The 22,188-nt window shown below is 44.1% G+C and overlaps 2 long non-coding RNA genes across 6 annotated transcripts in view; one reads left to right on the top strand and one right to left on the bottom strand.

Annotated features, from left to right (window-relative positions):
* Positions 1-22,188, bottom strand: part of LOC139060212 (uncharacterized) — a 228,066-nt gene that overhangs the window by 1,004 nt on the left and 204,874 nt on the right. The window contains exons 1-3 of one of the 5 annotated variants that reach the window (XR_011514673.1): positions 13,936-14,233; positions 5,320-5,437; positions 1,931-2,150 (exon numbers count right to left, since the gene is read on the bottom strand). This is a non-coding gene — a long non-coding RNA (uncharacterized lncRNA). Of the gene's footprint in view, positions 1-1,930; positions 2,151-3,699; positions 3,796-4,569; positions 4,589-5,319; positions 5,438-13,935; positions 14,234-22,188 lie in introns of those variants that run through there. The other 4 variants (XR_011514674.1, XR_011514675.1, XR_011514677.1 and 1 more) reach the window with 4 other exon arrangements.
* Positions 14,482-18,167, top strand: LOC135916656 (uncharacterized). The gene is made up of 2 exons (XR_011514678.1): positions 14,482-15,027; positions 16,080-18,167. It is a non-coding gene; the product is annotated as an uncharacterized lncRNA (long non-coding RNA).

Below are 22,188 nucleotides of genomic sequence, written 5' to 3'. Positions count from 1 at the left end.
AATGATTTTGATGATTCTGTACAAACATACTGAGCCATTAGAGGATAGGTCCTTCTGATCATTATTTGACACATGTAGGTGCTCCGGTTAAAGCACATAATTTATTATAAGATTTCAAAAATTTACATTGCTGCCGATCACAGCACACCACTCGGCTGAATTTTCAGCCGCATCTAACCATTTGATGTAAACTGTCCTAATGATGCTGGTAGGGCAAGCTATCCGACCGGCCGCCCAGCGCGCTTCATCAATAATTTTTTTAACTTTATGGTGAACCAATGTTGTTCTTAATAGTTGGAATGTTAGTTAATTTGTTTCTATAAAAAGAAAGTAACAGAAAAAGAATGCACAAGAAAAATTTGTCACTACACTTCTGGCGCACAGCAAGTGTCATCTGCTTGTGTTGCAACGTGCTCCATTTTTACGAGAGCTCCGCAGTCATTGTCGGTCTCAGTCCTTTCGCAAGAAACACGATTCGCCTTTGTTACGTTGAAGGCTGAAAACGTAACTGGCAATGTCAAGCTGCGACACCATGTCCCTCTGCAAGGCAGCAGACGAGCGAAGTGGCTGCAGTGCGTCGGACTGTCGATATCGAATCGGCGCCAGGATTTGCACGTTTGCAGCCGTCACTTTACACCGGAGGATTACTAAAAACCACAATAGTGTTTCGCGAGTCCGGTATTTGTGTAAATGCAAGCACAAGGAGACAGGGCCTGGCCGTTTGACTGTGCCGTTTCACAGGATGAGCAGAAGCGCAAACTGCACGGCGCAGCCACCTGATGGCACAGAGCTTGACCAAAAACAGTAACAGTAACAAAGTGTATTCTTCCTTACTGCTGGTGTAAATATTTTGCACGAGCGTAATCGTTAACATGTTTTTGTAAATGCTTAAATTGTTTTACGCCGAGACAGAGCAATATGAGCTCGTTGTTTGGCTGGTTAAGCTCTGCGCCAACAGGTGGCTAGACCATGCAGACGAATCAGTCCGCTCAGCTGTGGTTACCGGAATGCCAGACACATTCGGCGTTGCGACAGACTGCTCAGAATGCACTCTGCTTCGATAGCTCTCGCTTGGGGTCGACTGCCAAGCAACTGGTGGAGAGGTTGGAGAGGCTTCGCGCACTCGGTCCTAGAGAACTGGAAGTAGACGGCACGACGTGCCATCCTGACGCAGAGCCAGTGAAGGCGGAGCTTAGCCCTGATCACTTGGCAAACGAGTTGAGGAGAAAACGCATGGCTACGGAGGAGGGTAACTTGTAATCGTCAGTGGCTCTCTTAATAAGCAAGGCTTCACACAAATTGTGGTGTGAATGATTAACTTTAGCTGTATCTTACGCGTCTACAAAATTTGTCCGAACTGTTTCAGGGGCCCTTTAAGAGAACTTTAGCCAATTACAAGTTGCCCACCTCCATAGCCATGCTTTTTCTCCAACTCATTCGCCAGGCTAAGCTGCGCCTTCACTGGCTCTGCATCGTGATGGGACATCCTGTCATCTCCTTCTAGTTGTCTTGAGCCAGCGCACCAAGCCTCTCAAACTTCTCTGCCAGCTGACTGGCAGTCGATCCCAAGCGAGCTTTCGAAGCAGCATGTGTTGCAAGCATTCTGTCGCAATGCCAAGCGTGTTTGGTTTTCTGTTAACCACAGGCAAGATTTGGAGATTTTGATGGATAGGTGGAGGCGTACACTAAATCCTCTCCATGCTACTATTGCTGTGATAAGGAGCTTTTAGCCTAGACGTCCGTGAGTGGCCTGATCGCTCTGTACGGTCCAGCTACCTGGTGGTGCCGAGCTTGACCAGTCAAACTAAAAGCTAATATTGCTGTGCTGGCGCATATCTCTTGCTAAGTAACGCACGAGGAGATGCGAATTTTTAAAATAATGTTCCAAGACTGGAATTTGGAGTTGTACCACTAGGACTGACGTACATACCAATCACAGCTCGGATACGAATAGGGTCCAAGGCCTCCTTGAATGGCTGGTTTAAGTGCAAGTTGCTCTTCTCACCCAGGAGCGGTTCGTCCCGTAGCTCCTCAGGGGTGAATACATTCCACAAAAGAGCCCTGGCAAATTTGCCAAGGCCACTTTCGCATGCTCAGCATAGCTTCTCTAGGGTGCCTTGTTCAACACTCACACCGGCCCCAATGTCCACCTGGGAACATGAAAAAAAAATATCATGTAGGAGCTGTATAGCCCATAAGCTTTTGCAGAGTAAGATTCAGAATTTGCTGGCAATGACATACCTAACAAAAAATTAAGTTATGCTGTTTTACATGCCATAACCACGATCTGATTATGAGGCACACTGTAGTGGGGGACTCCTGAATAATCTGGACCACCTGGGGTTTTTAAACATCTGTATCTAAGTACACTGGCGCTTTTCCATTTTGTCTTTATTGAAATGCAGCCGCTGTGGCCGGGATTCGATCCCGCGACCTCATGCTTAGCAGCCCAACACCATAGCCACTAAGCAACCACAGCGGGTGACACATCTAGGAACAAATAGCTAAGTTTAAAGGAGAGAAACAATGCGGTAACCTGCAGCAGTTACTGACATGACTTACAGCAGCAAGTTGTTTTTCATCGACTATCATTTTGCTTTATCATTTCTACACTTAAATAAAAAAATACAGATAACTTCCTTTATGCTCTATTTGGCTTATTATCTGTTGGTTTCACATGATTGTGTTTAACAAAATTGGGCCCCTCAGTTCCCTTTGTCTTTAATTTCATAATGAGGGTCTTGAATCAGGCAGGTTTGATGTCTTCAAATAGCATACAAGAGTTTATTGGTCAGCTGCCTGCTCATAAAGTTCACATATGCGTCACCATTGGCCAAAAGGATGGTCCACATCCAATGGATTGGCATGAATAGAACTGGCTAACACACCCACAGTTACACATAAACAAAATACCCAAGAATCTAGAAGTTGGAACAGTTGCCGCGGTAACGCAATTTGTAGTGAAGAGGTTGTGGGTTTGGCTCCCACCGGAGGCAAGTTTGGTTTTTCTGGCACTTTCATATCCATTTATGACATCTACACACAGCATAAAGGCACAGGAAAAGCTCAAGTGCATACTACTCTGATAAGCACCATAGCCCTCAATATAAGGTGACACTTTTTTGTCATGTAACACTAAAGTGAGCTCCATCAAGTGAAATTGTACAAGCTCATGACAATAAAGTTACTGTCTGGTGATGGTGTAAGTTATCAGTGGCTTAAAAGGATTCAAACGCAAGCTCACTGTTATGAATTCATCGAAGAAAACACGGATGAGAAAGGGAGACAGGACGAGTGCTTTTTGGCAATAGTAAGTACAGGTTCAGACATGGATGCTACACAGCACACATTATATTATGACTATAAATGACGTTTCTAGCCAGAAACATAAATGCATAATTACAGTGAAGACAGTGACAAGTTTCCTCAGGCATCAACCCTAATGTGTGCTTTCACAGACAAAATTGATATGAAAAATGCAGCCTATCAATGAGAGGTCATCCTGCCTTTTTAAATAAACAGCGATTTCTGATGATGCATTGCTATACCAATGTGCATGTTCCTGCCTTTGACTTGAAGAGACTTGGAGCTTGCAGAGAACAAGTTTAAGGATAGTGCGAAAAATTCATTTTTCTAACAGTACCATTTCATGCATTTATGTTAGCTAGCTAAGACAGAGGATATGATAGATATATGCACCTTTGGGCAAGCAACAAAAGGTCCAACTGTTTGTTTGGCTTGATTTACAACCTTGCCAAGTGCCGTTTTAGTTCGTTTTGACTAATTTGGGTGCTTCTGCAAAATAAATTGGTTACGAAATTATGAAAGCAATCACTTATGGTTCTTTAGTATATCACAACGGACAGGTGCTTTTGGATTGCACCACAGTCAAAATGCAGCCACTGAGCCATGGCAGCATGTGAAATGAAACTGGAAGTGGATAAATGCACAAGTTTCGCAGAATGAAAAAGCGATCACTCGCCACTTTGTTTATCTCATTGTGCTTCTGCTGTCCTTTTCCAAGTTTTTGTGCTAGCGGATGCATGCACATTTTATTTCTTTTCTCTCGTCCTTTGATCTCTTGTTATATATTGAGCCTGTAGTACTAAACACGAGCGTTACTGTGCCATAAGGGTAGTGCAAACTGATTTTATGTTGATTCCTTCAGTACTGGGGTGGTTACGAGCCTCTTCAGTCAAGCAGAGCTGCTAGATTACGTGTATTTAGTAGCATGTCGCTGTCTACTAACGGCCGGCTCATCATCCTTACACAATACTGGGCAGCTCATTCCCACCAACTTACTCGTTTGATATTTACGAGAATCTGCAATTATTATTATTATTTTATTTATTGCATTCTGCCCAATTCTAACTAGACTGGCACAAGTAGTCGGGTAGCAAATACGTCGGTATCAATGCACTGCCCAATGCTGTGTAAGGGCACCAAGCAGGAAATTAGCAGACAGTGACATGCTGGTAAACACAAGTAATCTAGCAGCCCTGCTTGACTGAAGAGGCTCATAACCACCCTAGCAATGAAGCAATTACCTTAAAATCAGCTTAGACTAACCTCTATTTATTGGCACAGGAGCGCTCGTATCCATGCATTCCGTCTTTGGCGCCAAGAGGCTTCCTGAAGTGAGAAGATGTATTGTACATCTTGAGATCGGCGGAATAGCACTTCAATATCCTTTTTTCTCCCTTTAAGCAAAAAATTATTCTAACAAAGCTTTCTCAGTTTAATAACACAATGAGCTATCACAAGAGGCAGTGTTTGCATATTTTTCAATTCATTGTTAAATTAGCACACCGTATCAGCTTTCTTGAGTGGTCGTCACGTGTACACTATTGTACCATATTCCGTCCAAGCATTTTTTTTTCAGCATTGTACAGGTCCTGACCATTTGCCTGATGCAAAATTTAAGCTTTTACTGGAAAAAATCCTAAATACAGGCCATTGTACTGCCTCTCAATGGCCTATAAATATGTTAGAAATGGCTGATAATCGACGAATGCATTATGGTGTAAAACTTCTTTCTCTTCATTTACCTGAAAAATTTTGTTGTGCTTTCATAGGAAAGGAAGAGTGTTCTTACCAGCGCCTTTTATGACATAGTTTGGCACTTTGTGACCAAGTTCACATGGTAATAACGGAAGCAAAAACCTTTCCGTTGAAAAACATGTTTCATGAAATTAACTTCTTTCTTATTTTGAAGGGTCTTCAACTTTTTCAAAACCAATGGCAAGTGGTCAAGCACCAAGGTTAGGACAGCTGCTGACTGTATAATGTTGTGGCAACATATGTTTAAAGGCTTTTTACCATAAATGTAATCGTGTTTTCTGCCATCCGCTTCATATGTTCCACTTCATTTTTTATTCCCGATTTTCTTCTTGAAGTGCCTTTACCTGAACAGTACAGGTACTGCATGGGTTGATATCTGAAATAAAAGAAAGCATCTATTTTTTTAGACATACAAGAACAATTGGTTTAGCAGTATCACGCGCACGAAAATTATCTGTGGGCAGTGCATTTTCACAGACTGTCATCGAAGTTATCAACATAATGCCTTCTTACAAACACGCCTTAATTCAATATTGCCAATGGTAGTTGACAAACTATAAAAGCACCATTAAATCAGGCCTTTGGCAATACCAGTTGTTCGGTTGCTTGATTCCCAACTTATTCAAAGATTAAAACTGGACAACCAGTGATCAGTCAGCCTGCATGGTTATTTGATGAATAATATTCGAATGTTCAGATGTGCCGATATTTTTGTTTACTCCACACCGTTGAACGGTTTCAATGGAAACCTTATTTAAAAATATATAAACACAGACAATGATCCCTTTAGAATAAAAACAGGAACAGCGCAACACAGGGCGAGCAAGTAAAGAGCACAGCACAGAGCGCTGTCTTGTACTCCGTGATGTGCTGTCCCTGTCTTTATTCTAAACATGAACCAACCAGCCCCACTGAACACAATGCTAACAATGATCACTTGCTTCATCATCATCAGCCTGGCTACGCCCACTGTGGGGCAAACGCCTCTCCCATACTTCTCCAACTACCCCGGTCATGTGCTAATTGTGGCCATGTTGTCCCTGCGAACTTCTTACTCTCATCCGCCCACCTAACTTTCTGCTGCTCCCTGCTACGCTTCCTTTCTATTTGAATCCAGTCCGTAACCCTTAATGACGATCAGTTATCTTCCCGCCTCATTACATGCCCTAGCCAGGCCCATTTCTTTCTTGATTTCAACTAAGATGTAATTAACTTGTGCTTGTTCCCTCACCCAACTTGCTCTCTTATCCCCCTTAATGTTACACCCATCATTCTTCTTTCCATAGCTCGTTGCATCGTCCTCAATTTAAGGAGAACCCTTTTCATAAGCCTCCAGGTTTCTGTCCCGTAGATGGGTACTGGTAAGACACAGCTGTTACACACTTTTCTCTTGAGGGATAATGGCAACCTGCTGTTCACGATCTGAAAATGCCTGCCAAACGCACCCCAGCCCATTCTTATTCTTCTGATTGTTTCAGTCTCATGATCCGGATCCACGGTCACTACCTGCCCTAAGTAGATGTATTCCCTTACCGCTTCCAGTATCTCGCTGCTTATCGTAAACTACTGTTCTCTTCCGAGACTGTTAAGCATCAGTTTTCTGCAGATTAATTTTTAGACCCACCCTTCTGCTTTGCCTGTCCAGGTCAGTGAGCATACATTGCAATTGGTCCCCCGAGTTCCTAAGCAAGGCAATATCATCAGCGATTCGCAAGTTACTAAGCTATTCTCCATTAACTCTTATCCCCAATTCTTATGCTGTGTCAAGTCCTGTACATTTGTGAGCCAATTTTTATTTGTATTTACTTATACAGAAAGAAGTGGCGAGCATGGCCAGTACTTTGTAGCGATGCCTTTTCTCGATGCCAATGCCTTTCAGTGCTTTTCGCATTTATGAGTGGCCTCTTTTAAAGCTCCGCCCGATACACAGCCTCGCTTGACCACTCACTAAAGCGAAGCGCACTGAAAGGCATTGTCATCGGGAAAAGGCATGGAGGAAGGAGAGCGTAGGAGAGGCGCCGGCCAACACAGACGTGTTGGAGGTAGTGTGACGGAAGTCGCATGCTGTTTTTCGCAATGCAGCACTGGTAATGGTGCCCAAAATGAAAACCTTGCCATAGCAACCATGCCCCTTAAGCTCTCGCTGCTGTGCTAGGCCTCTGAAAAGTGAAATAAGCTTGTTCGACCCGCGTCTTTCTCGCAGCACATTATGTTCGCAAGACAAGCTGACTTTGAAGCGAGGTGTGTAAGCTTGAAAGATGTTTTGGGTCTGTGAGTGCAAGTGTCAGCAACAGACGTACTCAAGTATCTGCGGTGCAGGTCTTTGTCATCTTCTTCAACATGCCCCAGATGGGCACAGGATCGCGTCTGCTTCACTAAAACTGATCAAGAAGTTTCACAGGCATTGTTCTGATGCGCATCAGCAGCACACACTTCTGGCAGCTCATAGCAATGCAAGTTCAAAGCTCGTGCCTAACTGTTCTGGCGAACTGAGTGGAGGCACAAAGGGAGATGGCACACCAACATGGCTGCATTTCCGGCTTCAAAAATGTGGGGTGCGAGACCGGGCTAGTTGGTATTCCATGGTGAAGTAACTAGCCCAAGAGTGGACACTAAAAGGCGACAAGGACAGGCGCTTGTCCTTGTCATCTTTTTAGTGTCTCATTGTCTCATGTCCACCCTTGCGCTAGTCACTTCTTCAAAAATGTGACGTCAAGCCCTCCTACTTTGTTTCTTTCCTCCATGGGAAAAGGCATTGCTACAAAAACCGGCCCATGCTTGTCTTGACTAAGTAAGTCTGGTTAAGTACCAACCTAGTTTACATAATGAGCTTATTCGCAACTAGTGATAAATGAGGGTTAGTTATTAAATTTACAAACAACTTTTTTGGTAATAGTGTAATGAACAGCCAGCTATGTCATCTAACCTTTCAATCTCCCTCCTGTACTATATATACAGCTTGTCCCACATAGCTTGAGCCAAAGTTTTCAAAATGAAAGGCACTCCGGACGCAAGTTGAACCAAATTCATAATGTTGGCACTGTTCTAGAGTTACTCAGGCTGTTTTTTTATTTTCCCCTTAACTAACGGATTATTTATGTTTAATTAATCAACTTTTTAAGCATTGGCTGCAGACCCCAAGTGTGAGATGCAAAGTTGTAGAGCATTTACAGAAACCTCTCAATAAATTGTTTCCAACACGGTATATTTCACATGGCCCCTTTTTCCGCGTTCCAAAGAAAGCCCACAACATATGAAAAAATACCACGTGGCGGGGCACTTGTGCACTGTTATTGTGCTGCTCTGATGCGTGCGATGGATGAACAGTGTCGGCTGCATTGAGACTGGCCCACAAGAGGGTGTTATGCCTGGTGTAGGTATCCGGGCATGCGGCTGTTATTGCAGGACGGTGCAAATGCATGCTGCTGGCCAAATGTTGCCAAAGCAATAAAGCATCTAAGGCCACAAAAGAGAAAAGATGAAAGCAGCATTTTGATTCTGCTTGAAAGAAGGAAAGGGCGAAGTGCGTGGGAATGATGGAAAGCAATTACTGCTGCTGGAATTTTGCCTTTGTACACAAATGACCTTGTAAAAGTTTTGAAATTGAACGATGATGCTACAATTTTAAACCTTAGGGCTCGAATAACAGCGGATAAGTCGCATGCGGACAAAACTAACTAATGGTAAAAAAACCTTGGCTATATTCAAGGAAGATTACACATGTATTCTTCAGGCAACTCTTTCCATACTGGCCCCGTCTGCTCTCCTTCTCGCACTTACTGTCTACCAGACTTTTTTTTTTTATCTCGCACCCCACGGATGCACATCACTTTGTGGTCGCAGTATCGGGTGGCCGCGTCTGGCTTCACACTTGTGCACCGTCACCAGCGTGTCAGTCCCCGAGAGAGTGCGCCCACAGGCTGTTCCAGTTTACCGGATGTAGATCATACCTTATGTACCTCGTCTGAACCAATTCCAGCGAACTGCAATGTTGGGGGCGAGGACTTACGGAGTCGCCATCTGTCAGAAGCTCCTCCCTTGTGTAGTATGAGATCACGCGGCACGCTCCTCATAGGTTTCGCTTACAGCGCTAAAAAAACCCCACGTGGCGGCCCTCCTCAACATTTATGTAAGTACTCTCACAACGAGGGAAGTTTTTGACTGTCGATATAATAATCTTGGGCAAACTGAAAGCACAGAATCGTTTACAGACGCTATCTCTTTGCCGAATACATATGTACAGTGAGCGCCACTGCACGCGGTCGCCAGGATGGAGTCTCCCTAATTGCGTGAAAGGTAGGCAAATGCTGCGAATAAACTATGCGAAATATGTTCTTATAGTGGGCTGTCTGTGTAACCAAATGGGGCACAACAGAATGAAGCCTCAATGCAGCGATCGCACGGGTTCGCGGCGACCGACTGCATGTCTGCATGCATGTCTGTGAACAATGTTTTGCTTTCGCTGTGAGCGCGTTTTCGCACCGTGCCGTGAGCTTTAGGCTGCAGCATATGAGCATTTTACAGTACAATGGCAATCTTTGTTGCATGGACGCTATCACAACTGTTCAAAAATAATTTTGTGATAGAGATTTCGACACCTACGGTGACTGTGATGTGCCATCGCAACGATTAAATCTTTTTTTGTCTTCTGAATTCTTGGACGTTCCAATATTATTTCTCAAGTTGCATCGCACTGTATGCTTATCGGTCTTCTCAGCGTGCGATTTCCCTGTGCTTCTTCGTCGTAATCCAGTGCAATAATTCATAACACAAACGTGACCATATGCCATGCCTTTTTTTAATGTGCGTCTTGCCGCTCCCTTTCCGTTCCAGTGAACTTGCCAGTATCTAGCGTCAACAAGTTCTTAGACCAAAACCGTCATGACATTAGCTAGGCAGTGGACGCGGGCAAGCGTCTCGGTGTGCGTTTTCTGCTACTCACCGAACATCGCGCAGTCCTGACACCATAGCAGAACTCTTCCTCGCACCTGTTTGCTGCATACCGGAGTTGTAGGTGATGGCTGTCTGCCACTTCTAAGTTTCGCGAGTCAAGCTTCATGTGGCTCTTTGTTCTGTGGCTACGTGTGAATAAGGCTGACACCAGGCTCCACTGCGTACGTCCGGCACAACGGCACCGAGCAGCAGCCTACCTTGCTGCACGCTTCCAAAGGCAGCCACTACCTATTAGAGTACTTTCAAATGTTGTCAAGCGGTAAAGCCTCACCACTTAATCAGAACTGTAGCACAGGTGGCACTTTAAACTTTCATTTTCAGCTCGCTTCGGTGCTTCCAATGCAGCCGATGCGGCCACTGTGTTCACGTGACCTCTCATATGTCACGTCACGCCGATGGTGGCATGAGCTTTTCCAGTGGTGGAGCTCGCCCCCAATATCCAGAGCTCCTCAGGCACACATATCCCTGCGTGTTCTCTACAGCAACACTATTCAGCTGTGACCAACGTTGAGCAGCGGATATGGCTTACTCCAATGAGGAAAGGGAGGATATGGTTTTGGCTCTAGGTGCGTCAAGTGGACATAGAAGGCGGGCACTTTAGCTATTTCCACACTGGCATCCAGGTAAGCATCTGAGCTCAATGATGATTGTGCATGCATATGAAACGCTGAAACAGACTGGGACTTTTACGAAGAAGCAACATAAATCTTCAATCCTGGACGAGGACGTGGAGATAGATACTGTGTCAGTTTTCTTCAGAACCACATGCAAGCGCTCGTAGTGTGGGTGCTGAAGCTGGAGTGCCAAATTCTTCAATGTGAAGAGTACTTAAGAAGAGGCAGCCTCATCCATACCACATGCAGCTGCACCAGATGTTGGAGCCCCGCTATTTCAAAAATCGAAAGCACTTGGCAAACTGGATTATAATCAAGGTGGAAGATTATCTTCAGCCGGGCTTTGCCAACAAAACATTGTGGACTGATGAAGCTACCTTCTCATGTAATGCCCACGTGGACATCCACAACACTCACTATTTGAGCAACGAAAACCCTCACTGGGTTTTGAAGACATTACCAATATCAGCGGTCGGTTAACGTGTAGTGTGGAATTTACGGTGGCACTATCATTGGCCCCCTGTTTTTTAATAACATGCTTACAGGCGAAACATATGAATGACATCCTTGATGGGGCGACTGAGGATTTTCTTTGCCGAGTTCCATTGGCTAGGATATTTGGTATCAGCATGATGGTGCTCATGCACATGGCAGCACCAAAGCTTGCAAATGGCTGCATGAATTATTCCCGCAGCAGTGTGTTGGACAGCATGGGCTCATTGCTTGGCCAGCATGGTCGCCAGATTTAACTCCCTTGCTTTCTTTCTCTGGGGCTACATCAAGGATCAAGTATACCGGACACCAACTACAACATCAGAGAACCTAAAAGAAAAAGTAAGACAAGTTTGCAACTCCATCCCTGATACCATGATCAAGAACGGCTTGGAAAATGTGCCTATGAGATGGTGACCTCTTCGAACACGCATTATAATCGAAAGGCACTTTTTGGATTGAAGGTCACTGCAAAATCATTCCGGCCCTAACGCCGCCTCCCCGCCCAACCCCATTACACTCCATCGGCAGGCCGCCAGCTCGTGTCCATTTCAAGAATAAAAAAGAAATAAAGCTATCTTCTTGTTCTCTTTCGTCTCCTTAGATGCTTTATCGCTTCGGCACCGCTCAGCCAGCAGCATGCATTTGTGCCGTCATGCGATAAAAGCCGCACGCCCAGACACCTACACCAGACGTAACGCCCTGTCACGGGCCAGTCTCGCTGCAGCCGACGTCTTCATCCATCGCACGCTTGAGAGCAAGCAACACAATAACAGTGCACCATTGCCCCGTCACATGGTATTTTTTTATATTTCGCAGGCTTTCTTTGGAATGCGGAAGAAAGGAGCACGTGAGATATATCGTGTGAGTGTGTGTCCTTTTTTGGGGGGGGGGGGGGACTTCGAGAAAGCATTTGATAACGTTCATCATGAACGCCCGTTTCTAAAACTTTCATGCGTTAATTCTTTTGCTTTTGAATGGATTTGTGACTTTCTAACTAACTGCCAGCAATTCGTGCACGCCAATAAACAGTCTTCTGCCTACCTTCCTGTCAGCTTGGGCGTGCCTCAGGGCACGATCCTAGGCCCACTATTATTCCTAATATATATCAATGATTTACCGAGTGATATTTCTTCTAACATCACACTTTTTGCAGACGACTGCATGCTACATATATCGTCCAATTAACAACCTGTCTGACATTCACTCCCTTCGGTCTGACTTTCAACGGATCGAAATCTGGTGCAACGAGTAGCTCATGTCACTAAACACAAATAAAACATCACTACTTTCTTTTCATTGCCAGCAATATTACTCATCACTGAATTATTTGACCTATAACTTCACAATTTCATGTGTAAGTGCGTGCAAGTACGTAGGTGTTCATTTGTCATCACATTTAACACGGTCCTTTCATACAATGCACACTACTAATTAAGCTAACCGCGTTCTTGGTTGTTTACATCGTAACCTTTATCTACCACATCCTTCTGTCCTACTTCTCGCCTATCACACAATAATCAGACCAAACTGGAATACACATGTACTGTTTGGGACCCTCACCAAAGTAACCCTAATAAAATGCTAAAATCTGTACAGAACCATGCAGCCAGATTCATTTTCTCAGAATGCTCATACCATTCTAGTCTCACCGAACTAAAATCTCGTGCACACCTTGGAAGTCTTTCAGCACGCCGCAGAATAGCACGTCTGTGCCTATTGTTCAAGTTTTATCACACGTCACCTTATACTCCTGCCATCAAGTCAGCACCAATCACGAAACAGCTGTATACCCACCATCTGCTCGAACCACTGTGAATCTTTCTTCATTTTTTGTCAAAACATTGCAAGATTTGAATTACCTTCCCTCTGACATTGCGCTCCTCTCCAGTAGCACCGACTTCAATACAGTAATAAAAAAAATTGTATATAACACTTAATGCATTTGTAAATAGCCCACCCCTCATGTAAAATCCCTTTACTGGGGTCTTTGCGATATTGTAAATAAATAAATATTACTTCTTTTTCATAAATGCGTGACCATCCACCTGTAGAAGACCGGCAGCTCGAAATACGAATGCCTTACAGTGTGAATGCCCCTGACACGCTTCGGCCTCCGCGGCCCCAACTCACGGGCCGCCCTGCTTCCAGCTTTGATCCTCCCGCACCCCTTGGGTGCCCTGGAGAACCTGCGCCGCCTCTTTTGTTATAATATCAAGTGCTCTTCTGAAGCGTTCGTTTGCCGGTTACATGTCCCCTCCGGGAGCAGTGCTTGTAAAAATTCTCCAATCTCTCGTCGCGACGATAAAAGCGGCCCGCGACTTTTATGCGACACCAGTCAGAACTTTGCTGAAATATCGAGCAGAATGACTGATAAGCGGGCAAGCTGGCACGAATTTGTGGCTAGGCTGTATTACATTGCGCTGCTCGGGCATACGTATGAAAAATGTCAAGGTCTAGCACACAAACTGGTCGCGTCGATCATATTCGCTATGAGATGTTTTTTTTTTTTCCGTGTCTTAGTGATCAATTGATTGTACGTGCAACACGCTACACCGGCAACCTGGACAGCGCATAAACTTTTCTGAGACAGGTTCCGTGTAACATGCCTTTAGTTGGGATGCATCATGTAACCACGCAAACGACAACGGACGAGGAAAGAAACACACAGGACAGGCGCGGATGTTTCATCGTCCGTTGTCGTTTTCGCGGTTACATGATGCATTCCAATATCGACCACCAACTAGCTCGCCTCTGCCTGTTAAATATGTTACTTTAGTAGGGACAGCCGTCAAAAAACACGAGATGTACTCACCGAAGGCAAGGAGTACTGCCGGGTCCGGTGGCGCTCCTTCTTTCCAACTGATGAGTTGAATACTTCTTTAATTGACCCCTGCTGCGATATGAGACGGAAGGCCACATCCGTGTCGGCCAAAGCATTCACGGGATACACGTCCCACTTGTTATCGTCAACTCACTTCGCAAGGACGTGAGACATCTTACGCTCCAGCTGTCCGAGCAAACAAACGCACGTGCCGAGGCCGGAACATAAAATAAAGAACCAACTTGACGGGAGGCAACTAACAAAAATACGTACGAAATGGCGACGGAAAAATGCAAACACGACGCAAACTATACGCAAACGAAAGAGATGGTATCAGTGTTTCCTGCTCACTTTTTAGATATGGCTGTGTTTGGCTTAAAATTATTTTTTTAAAAACTCATAACAAAAGCTTGAAACAAAACTTTAATAAATGTTTGCGGCCCTGTGAGCCACACACTATTGCCTAATAATATAAAATGCATTTTCCAGACCTACCTCTTGGATACGCTGATCTAACGTTTCACTGTTGAGTCATTGAGCGTCGAGGCAGTTGACCGTCTGGCAACGCATTAGGTTTTCTAGCCAGCGGGTGCACTACTACGTGATTGTATGACTACTCCGCTGTACTCCGCATTCGCTGTTCGCTATGTTTTACTTGGGTGTTGCGCTCTATATTTTATCGTAAAGTAATCGTGCAAGGCCCAGCGCCGTTCACGAATAATGTCGCCGAGAAGACAATTCGGAAATTACTTATGGGACCCGTCCATCGACGTGCCCATACGCTCAAAATAGGTTCAAAAACGTACATCAGTCGGTGCTTCGTCTGCCGCGTTGGACAGTGAACTGGGTTCTACTGATGCAAGTGAACAGAATTTCTGCGAAAACGAAGCAGACGCAGGCCACATCGCACCATTCCCTTCAATTGACGCTGCAACTGAAGACTGTCATCCATTGGAAAGCACGCATGAAACCTTGTCTACCTCGTCGTCTGAGAGCAGCGAATCGGAATGTGACGCTGATTGCGCTGACGTGTATCCTGACCCCGGCGAGCAGCATTTTCCGAGAGCCTGGAAGGACGACTTGGTAAGCGTTGTGGTGTGAGGCGTAATTTCCAGATATTATTTTGTTGCTGTGACGTCTTATTTTGCCCCGCTGTAACGCCTGCCGCAGGTTATCTCCTGAAGCTTATGCAGCGTAGTGACCGAGTCGTATAGTGAAAATATTGACGTGATGGAATGAAGTAGGGAGCGTACCGATGCGATCATTGCTCGCAGCAGTTATTTCTCCCAATTAAGGAGAAAACCGCGCTGTTAAATTCATATTACTGATGTAAACACAGTTTACGTCAGTAAACTGTGTTTACTGATGGTAAAGCATTAGTAAACCGGTGCTGGTAACGTGGAGCTGAGGCAGGAACAGAGCACCGCAGAGCCTTAGAATACGTAATGTGCTGATGGAATTTCCTAGGGTTTTCCTTTAACGTTCAGGCGTTATCTTGGCGTCTGTTCTAGCATATATACATAATGCGTGCGTGCGTGCGTTCGTGTGTGTGTGTGTGTGTGTGTGTGTGTGCGTGTGTGTTTGTGTGTGTGTGTGTGTGTGTGTGTGTGTGTGTGTGTGTGTGTGTGTGTGTGTAATTTTGTCGTGTTGTGGCCAAAGCGTGCTTTTTTTGGGGTTGTTTGCAAATGAAGCCCTCAAATCTTCCTTGAACATCTGTCGTTATTTAATAGTACTCCAAAAGTACATGTTAAAAATATCTGCTGTCCCGAAGCACACATTTCATGGCAAGACAGTGCTTAGTCTCACTGTGCTGCATGTATACCATGGCTGCTTTAAAGAGGTTTCTTTGGTGGCCATCTGGTGTTCACCATGCACAGTTGGCACCTGCATTATTTCGAGGCAGGCAAGTAAAAGGGGTAGCTTAAAATGGTGCATTAAAGTTAGTTGCCAGGTTAAGTAACATGTTAGCCAGTATAAACTCAGTGCCACAAGATAACTCATGAAGCCCTTGTCATGGCAGGACTTTCTGTCCAATTTACTGTGCAGGTAACAAAACAGGCATCTACAAGTGTATGATTGTAATGTTGTACTTTTTCTAACACCACCATTGTTTGCTACCATTCCTCTCTGCTTAGGATGAAGACCTGTTTCCTGGAGCCAAGCTTACGAAAGCCGAAAGCCTCTTAATGGTCATGGCCCACAGCTTGCGCCATGGCTGCTCAAAAGAAGCCACCGATAGCTTAGTGCAGCTTCTCAGAGCTCACTTGCCAGAAGGTGTCGCGTACCCAACATCAAAGTATACTTCTTTTTTGACACTTTGCCGGATCCAAAAAGCAGTATGCTAAGCACTTATACTGCAGTGTGTGCTTTGGGTATATTGGTGAACTACCAGAATTACCAGGAAATGATGTGGTTGGCAGTCGGTGCAATGTGAACTATGCGAGTGGCAGCTTACTGAAAAGCTCATCATTTTTTCTTGTAATGGATCTGAAGGGCCAAATTCCAGATGTGTTAGAATCAGGAAAGCTGCAATGCAGTAGAACAGGCACTTCCTTTGATGTGTGTGACATCACAAAAAGCTATCAGTACAAGTTGCCTGTGACTTCGAATGACATTACATTGACATTGAATACTGACGGTGTGCCCCTTTTCGAAAGTTCTGATACGAGCATGTGGTCTCTTCTTTTGATGATTAGTGAACTGCCATGCAAAGAATGTGCACAGACTCTTTTGTTGTCTGGGCTGTGGTTTGGCACAGGGAGGCCACCAATGAACTCTTTTTTGATACAGTTTGTGAAAAGAATGAATGAAATATCATCCACTGGAGTTGTTTGGAGGGACAGCAGGGGTGTATCGCACACGTCAAAGACATTTTCTGGTCCCCGTACTGTAGACAGCGTTTCCAAATGTGAACTAACTAGTATGACACAATTCAATAGTGCTTATGGTTGTGCATCGTGTGAGGACTCTGGGCAGGTTGGTTCAAAAGGAAATGGGTTTTGTCGTGTGTGTCTGCCAAGTGCTTCTGCAAACAAGCTCAGAACACGAGCCATTTTTGTGCCATGCACAAATGGCCGTGCAGGCCCCTAGTTGTGGCATCAAAGTAGCAAGTGTGCTGACACTTCTTTCATTTTTTTTTCATTTAGTGAGGCCTTTGTAGTACGCTACGTGCATGCCGTTTGTTCTGGTTTTGTTCGGGCAACAATGTTTATGTGGCTGAAGTCCAGACAGTGCCACCGATTTCATCTATGCCGACATCTTCCTGATGCAGACAAATGTCTTCTGAGCCTCGCCCCCATATGGGAGCTCACGAGGCTGCCAAGGTCTTTAAAGGACATAAATGCGTGGAAAGCTGCCGGTTGGAGGAATCGGCTGCTGTTTTGTTCCCCAGTCACATTAATAGGACGCATTCTAGAAAGACAGTACAACCATTAGTTGAAATTCTTTGTGATCATGCATTACCTTCTTGACCCTTGCATCTGCATTCAGGAGCTTGCTACAGTTAGGAGAAAGATGAAGAAGTTTCTTCTTGAGTACCAGGAATTGTACGGTATCACGTACGTGACATATAATGCTCTCCTCTTTTGCATGTTGTCGACAGTGCCGTAAACTGGGGTCCTTTGTGGAGTCACCCTCTTTTTCCATTTGAATTTATGAATGGTACACTTAGACGCTAAGTCAATGGCATCAGATATCCACAATTTCAGATTGCCAACTGTAGCTGGCAAAATTAGATGTTTGCGTAATATTTTGTTTGAGATAAGTGAGTGATAGTTGTCGAAATGGCATGGTGAAGTAACATTTTCCTTAAACTACATAATAAAAGATGAGTAATATGAGATGCCATCAAAGGGCTTTAGACTTGCTTTAGCTATTCGCTGTCTGGAAGTTGCTCACAAGACCTTACAGTCACTTTCATCGCTTGTTACAAAATGAATACTGCAGCTGCATTTTGATTTTCCAACACCATAGAAAATGTTACATTACCTTGCAACAGAGTTCAGTTTTGTTGGAAAGCTCTATGGACTCTTTTGAATTAAGCACATCCTATTTAACCATGCTTGCTTTTGTTAAGTTATGACGTGATGTTGTGCCACATTTTTATGCTTTGTTATGATGTGTGCTGTGAGCAAAAGTGATATATACAGATTTTTTTCATGTATAGTATGCTTTTGTACACTTTTGCGATGCCTGTAAATAATAAAGAGCATTATATGTCTGGTTCCTTGAGTAATCGCTGCTTGGGGGAGTAGCACACAGGTTCACGAGTGGCCCCTCATATTATCACAAGCAATACATTGAAATCATGGGGTGGCACAGAACATGCGTTTCATTTTCTCTTCATTTGCTTATCCACGTCTGCAAATCTGAAAATTGGTGCAGCAACACTGTGTGGCCAACAGCAGTCATCATTTGCATGCTAGATCTAACTTGCAAAATATAGGTCTATTGGGTAATATATTATAAGTCCAAGCAGTGTGACATATTTCAAATGAGCTTTTTCATATGAGGACAAAAACACGTTTCTTATTCAACAATCACTTAGTGAAATAGCTAGGGTAATTGAAATGTACACTTGCAGCATGCTAACAAACATCATTAAACAGCATTGCACTTGTATCAATACAAGCAGGGGGCTTGTAAATCTGCATATAGACACTTACATTTAATAAGAAACAAGCAGTGCAATAGAGTCAGAGGTGTATTTTCTTTCATATTGTAGCAGACGGCTATCCTGACTCCCTTTAGGATAGGATGCATACTCATACTGTAACGAGTGTGACCTAGCTGATCCTCGGGCAACAATCACGATGGTTGTCAGTAATTTGCAGATAGTTGCTGTTGCCTTGTTGCAGTGTGCCTGTACTCTATCCTAATTTACACCTCTGGAATATTAAGAAAACATGGATGCCTGTTGAGAAAATGTAGAGCAGAAAAACATGGACAGACAAAAGAAACTAGATGACAAACAAGCATTCGTATCATTCTTTCTATCTGTGTTTTCTCTGCTCAGTTTGTCAACATGTGGAACAACAAGCGCAAACAGCCACAAGCTGAAGAACGCCTGGCTTTCGTCATTCCATCTAATACCTGGTGTCACAGAGCCACTTTCGATTGCAATCAAGCCTGATATGGATCAAATTTGATTGCAATTGACAGTGACAGCTGATAACACTGTCCAATTAAGTGATGCTCATGGAGTTTCAGGTGTTGCAGGTCCAAGGGACTTGTCAAATTTGTCTAATGTGCTGTAAAAATTTCAACGTAAAACATTTTTTAAAGAAAAATATTTCGTTTGTCATTGTGAATAGGGCCGTTATCATCAGCTGATTGTATGACACTGTTCTCGACATATTCTTGCTCCTCATTATTATTCGCTCAATTATGCTATTCCTTCATTCTCTTAGTTTTCTGTTTCATTTCTATATTTATGATTTCAGTAGTCTTCAGTATGTAAACAATTGTCCTAAAAAATTCAATGCTACTTATAGTGCTTGGATCCACACTAACCTTTGGCTAAGCATCGAGACACAGTATCAAACAAATGGTAGTCAGCCTATGATCGCGATAAAGAGGCTCGAACGCGATGCGCGTATTATTGATCCTAATGGAGCAAGATCACGATTGAAAGTGACCATGTGGTACCGGTGTAATCGCAACGTGAAAATACAACGAGAAATCAATTGGAAAGCATTCAACGGAAAAATCATTGGCAGTGGACAACGGAAATTCCGTTGAACTCTCGTTGTGGTGAGTCAACTGGTGTTGAAATTCCGTGTACTTTGACTTGACTCAATTATAGTACAACAAATCGACAATGGAAATTCAACACCCATTTTCGTAAGGGTACACGGGCGTTTTTGCATTTCGCCCCCATCGAGATGCGGCTGCCACAGCCAGCATTCCATCCCGTGACCTCGCGCTTAGCAGCGCCACACCATAGCTGCAAAGCCACCATGGAGGGTCGCCTAAAATTAAACAAACATAATTGACGTTTCATGACCGTTACGCCTCCCTCTTTCATAATGGCTCCGAAACGCGCCTTCTAATATATCGAAACTAGCATATCTTACTTATGTTCGCCCACAACTAGAATACGCTTCATCCACATGGTCACCATATCAAAATTATCTAATACGTATGTTGGAAGCCGTTCAGTATAGGGCAGCCAGATTCACCTCTGGCAACTACGACTATCATTCGAGCATTACCCGAATAAAACAAGACCTTACGTTTCAGTAATTAGAAGATCGCCGCATCATTGCTCTTTTATGTCTGTTTCACAGGTACATTTATAGTAATAACTTTCACTGTTTGCCGTTTCATGCTCCTGTGCACACATCTCGTCGCGTTCACAACGAATGGTCAAAAGCAGGCATTTAACTCATCATCACTACCAAGAGCTATTGCACACTAGAACAGTCTCCGGGATAACATTGCATCCATCTCCAATATTGAAACATCCCGTGATAACCTGAATTCGTGGCGTATTATTATTGCATAACGATGTTGCACTTTGCTATTTTTGTCATGTAATTACTGTTGCCCCGCTTACTCAATTCCCTTCGGTGGGCCTGTAAGGTGATTTGAACGAATGCATGAATGAATGAATGAATGAATGAATGAATGAATGAATGAATGAATGAATGAATGAATGAATGAATGAATGAATGTGTTTGCTTCTTTCAGCCTTGGGCGAGTGCTCATTTTATGTCGACAATCATACAAACTATGCATAAAGTATGTGCGCAACGCACATGGGTCAGCGGTTGGCGCTTCTGGTACACGTACTAACGCTGACTGTCCGTCACTGGCTTGAATCATGCTACCGGGGAATCATTGATGAAGCTGCATGTCGCATTTGTTCGTTAAACGATGACGTAATCCTCCGTGTACCTCAATCCAATGGATAACACTTAATTATACTACAATCGCACGAAGTTCGGTTTGTTTCCCTGAGTGCCTCGTTCAACATTGTCGAGCCTTGTGATAGCTGAAGAAAGCATAAAACCTGTAGATGTAGTGTCGTTCAAGTAATACTCCTGCAGGAAACCTGTCGTGATTATATCACGAGGGTTGCAATGTGGGCTTGTTGGTAATGCATCTTCAAGGGGAGTATGATGGCGCGATTCAAAGACGGGACAAAAAAGGCACAAAGGGACACACAAAGCGCTAACTTAGCGCTGTGTGTGTCCCCTCTTTTTATTCTCGCCCCAATGGCGAGACTAGAAATGAAATAGACCTCATACTCTGCGCTAACCATAGCATCATACAAGATGTGGACGTGCTCGGCAAGGTGCGCTGCAGTGACCACAGGATGGTAAGAACTCGAATTAGCCTAGACCTGAGGAGGGAACAGAAGAAACTGGTACATAAGACGCCGATCAATGAGTAAGCGGTAAGAGGGAAAATAGAGGAATTCCAGATCAAGCTACAGAACAGGTATTCGGCTTTAACTCAGGAAGAGGACCTTAGTGTTGAAGCAATGAACGACAATCTTGCGGGCATCATTAAGGAGTGTGCAACGGAAGTCGGTGGTAACTCCGTTAGACAGGATACCAGCAAACCATCGCAGGAGATGAAAGAGCTGATCAAGAAACGCCAATGTATGAAAGCCTCTAACCTTACAGCTAGAATTGAACTGGCAGAACTCTCGAAGTTAATCAACAAGCGTAAGACAGCTGACATAACGAAGTATAATATGGATAGAATTGAACATGCTCTCAGGAACGGAGAAAGTCTAAAAACAGTGAAGAAAAACTAGGAATTGGCAAGAATCAGATGTACGCGTTAAGAGACAAAGCCGGCAATATCATTACTAATATGGATGAGATAGTTCAAGTGGCTGAGGAGTTCTATAGAGATTTGTACAGTTCCAGTGGCACCCACGACGATAATGGAAAAGAAAATAGTATAGAGGAATTCGAAATCCCAAAGGTAACGCCGGAAGAAGTAAAGAAAGCCTTGGGAGATATGCAAAGGGGGAAGGCAGCTGGGGAGGATCAGGTAACAGCAGATTTGTTGAAGTATGGTGGACAGATTGTTCTAGAGAAACTGGCCACCCTGTATACGCAATGCCTCATGACCTCGAGCGTACCGGAATCTTGGAAGAACGCTAACATAATGCTACTCCATAAGAAAGGGAACGCTAAAGACTTGAAAAATTATAGACCGATCAGCTTACTCTCCGTTGCCTACAAACTATTTACTAAGGTAATCGCAAATAGGATCAGGAACACCTTA

Source organism: Dermacentor albipictus, chromosome 5 (assembly GCF_038994185.2).
Source record: "Dermacentor albipictus isolate Rhodes 1998 colony chromosome 5, USDA_Dalb.pri_finalv2, whole genome shotgun sequence".
NCBI classification, from domain to species: domain Eukaryota; kingdom Metazoa; phylum Arthropoda; class Arachnida; order Ixodida; family Ixodidae; genus Dermacentor; species Dermacentor albipictus.
The sequence above is the reverse complement of the archived record's forward strand: the minus strand, read 5'-3'. Positions and strand labels throughout refer to the sequence as shown.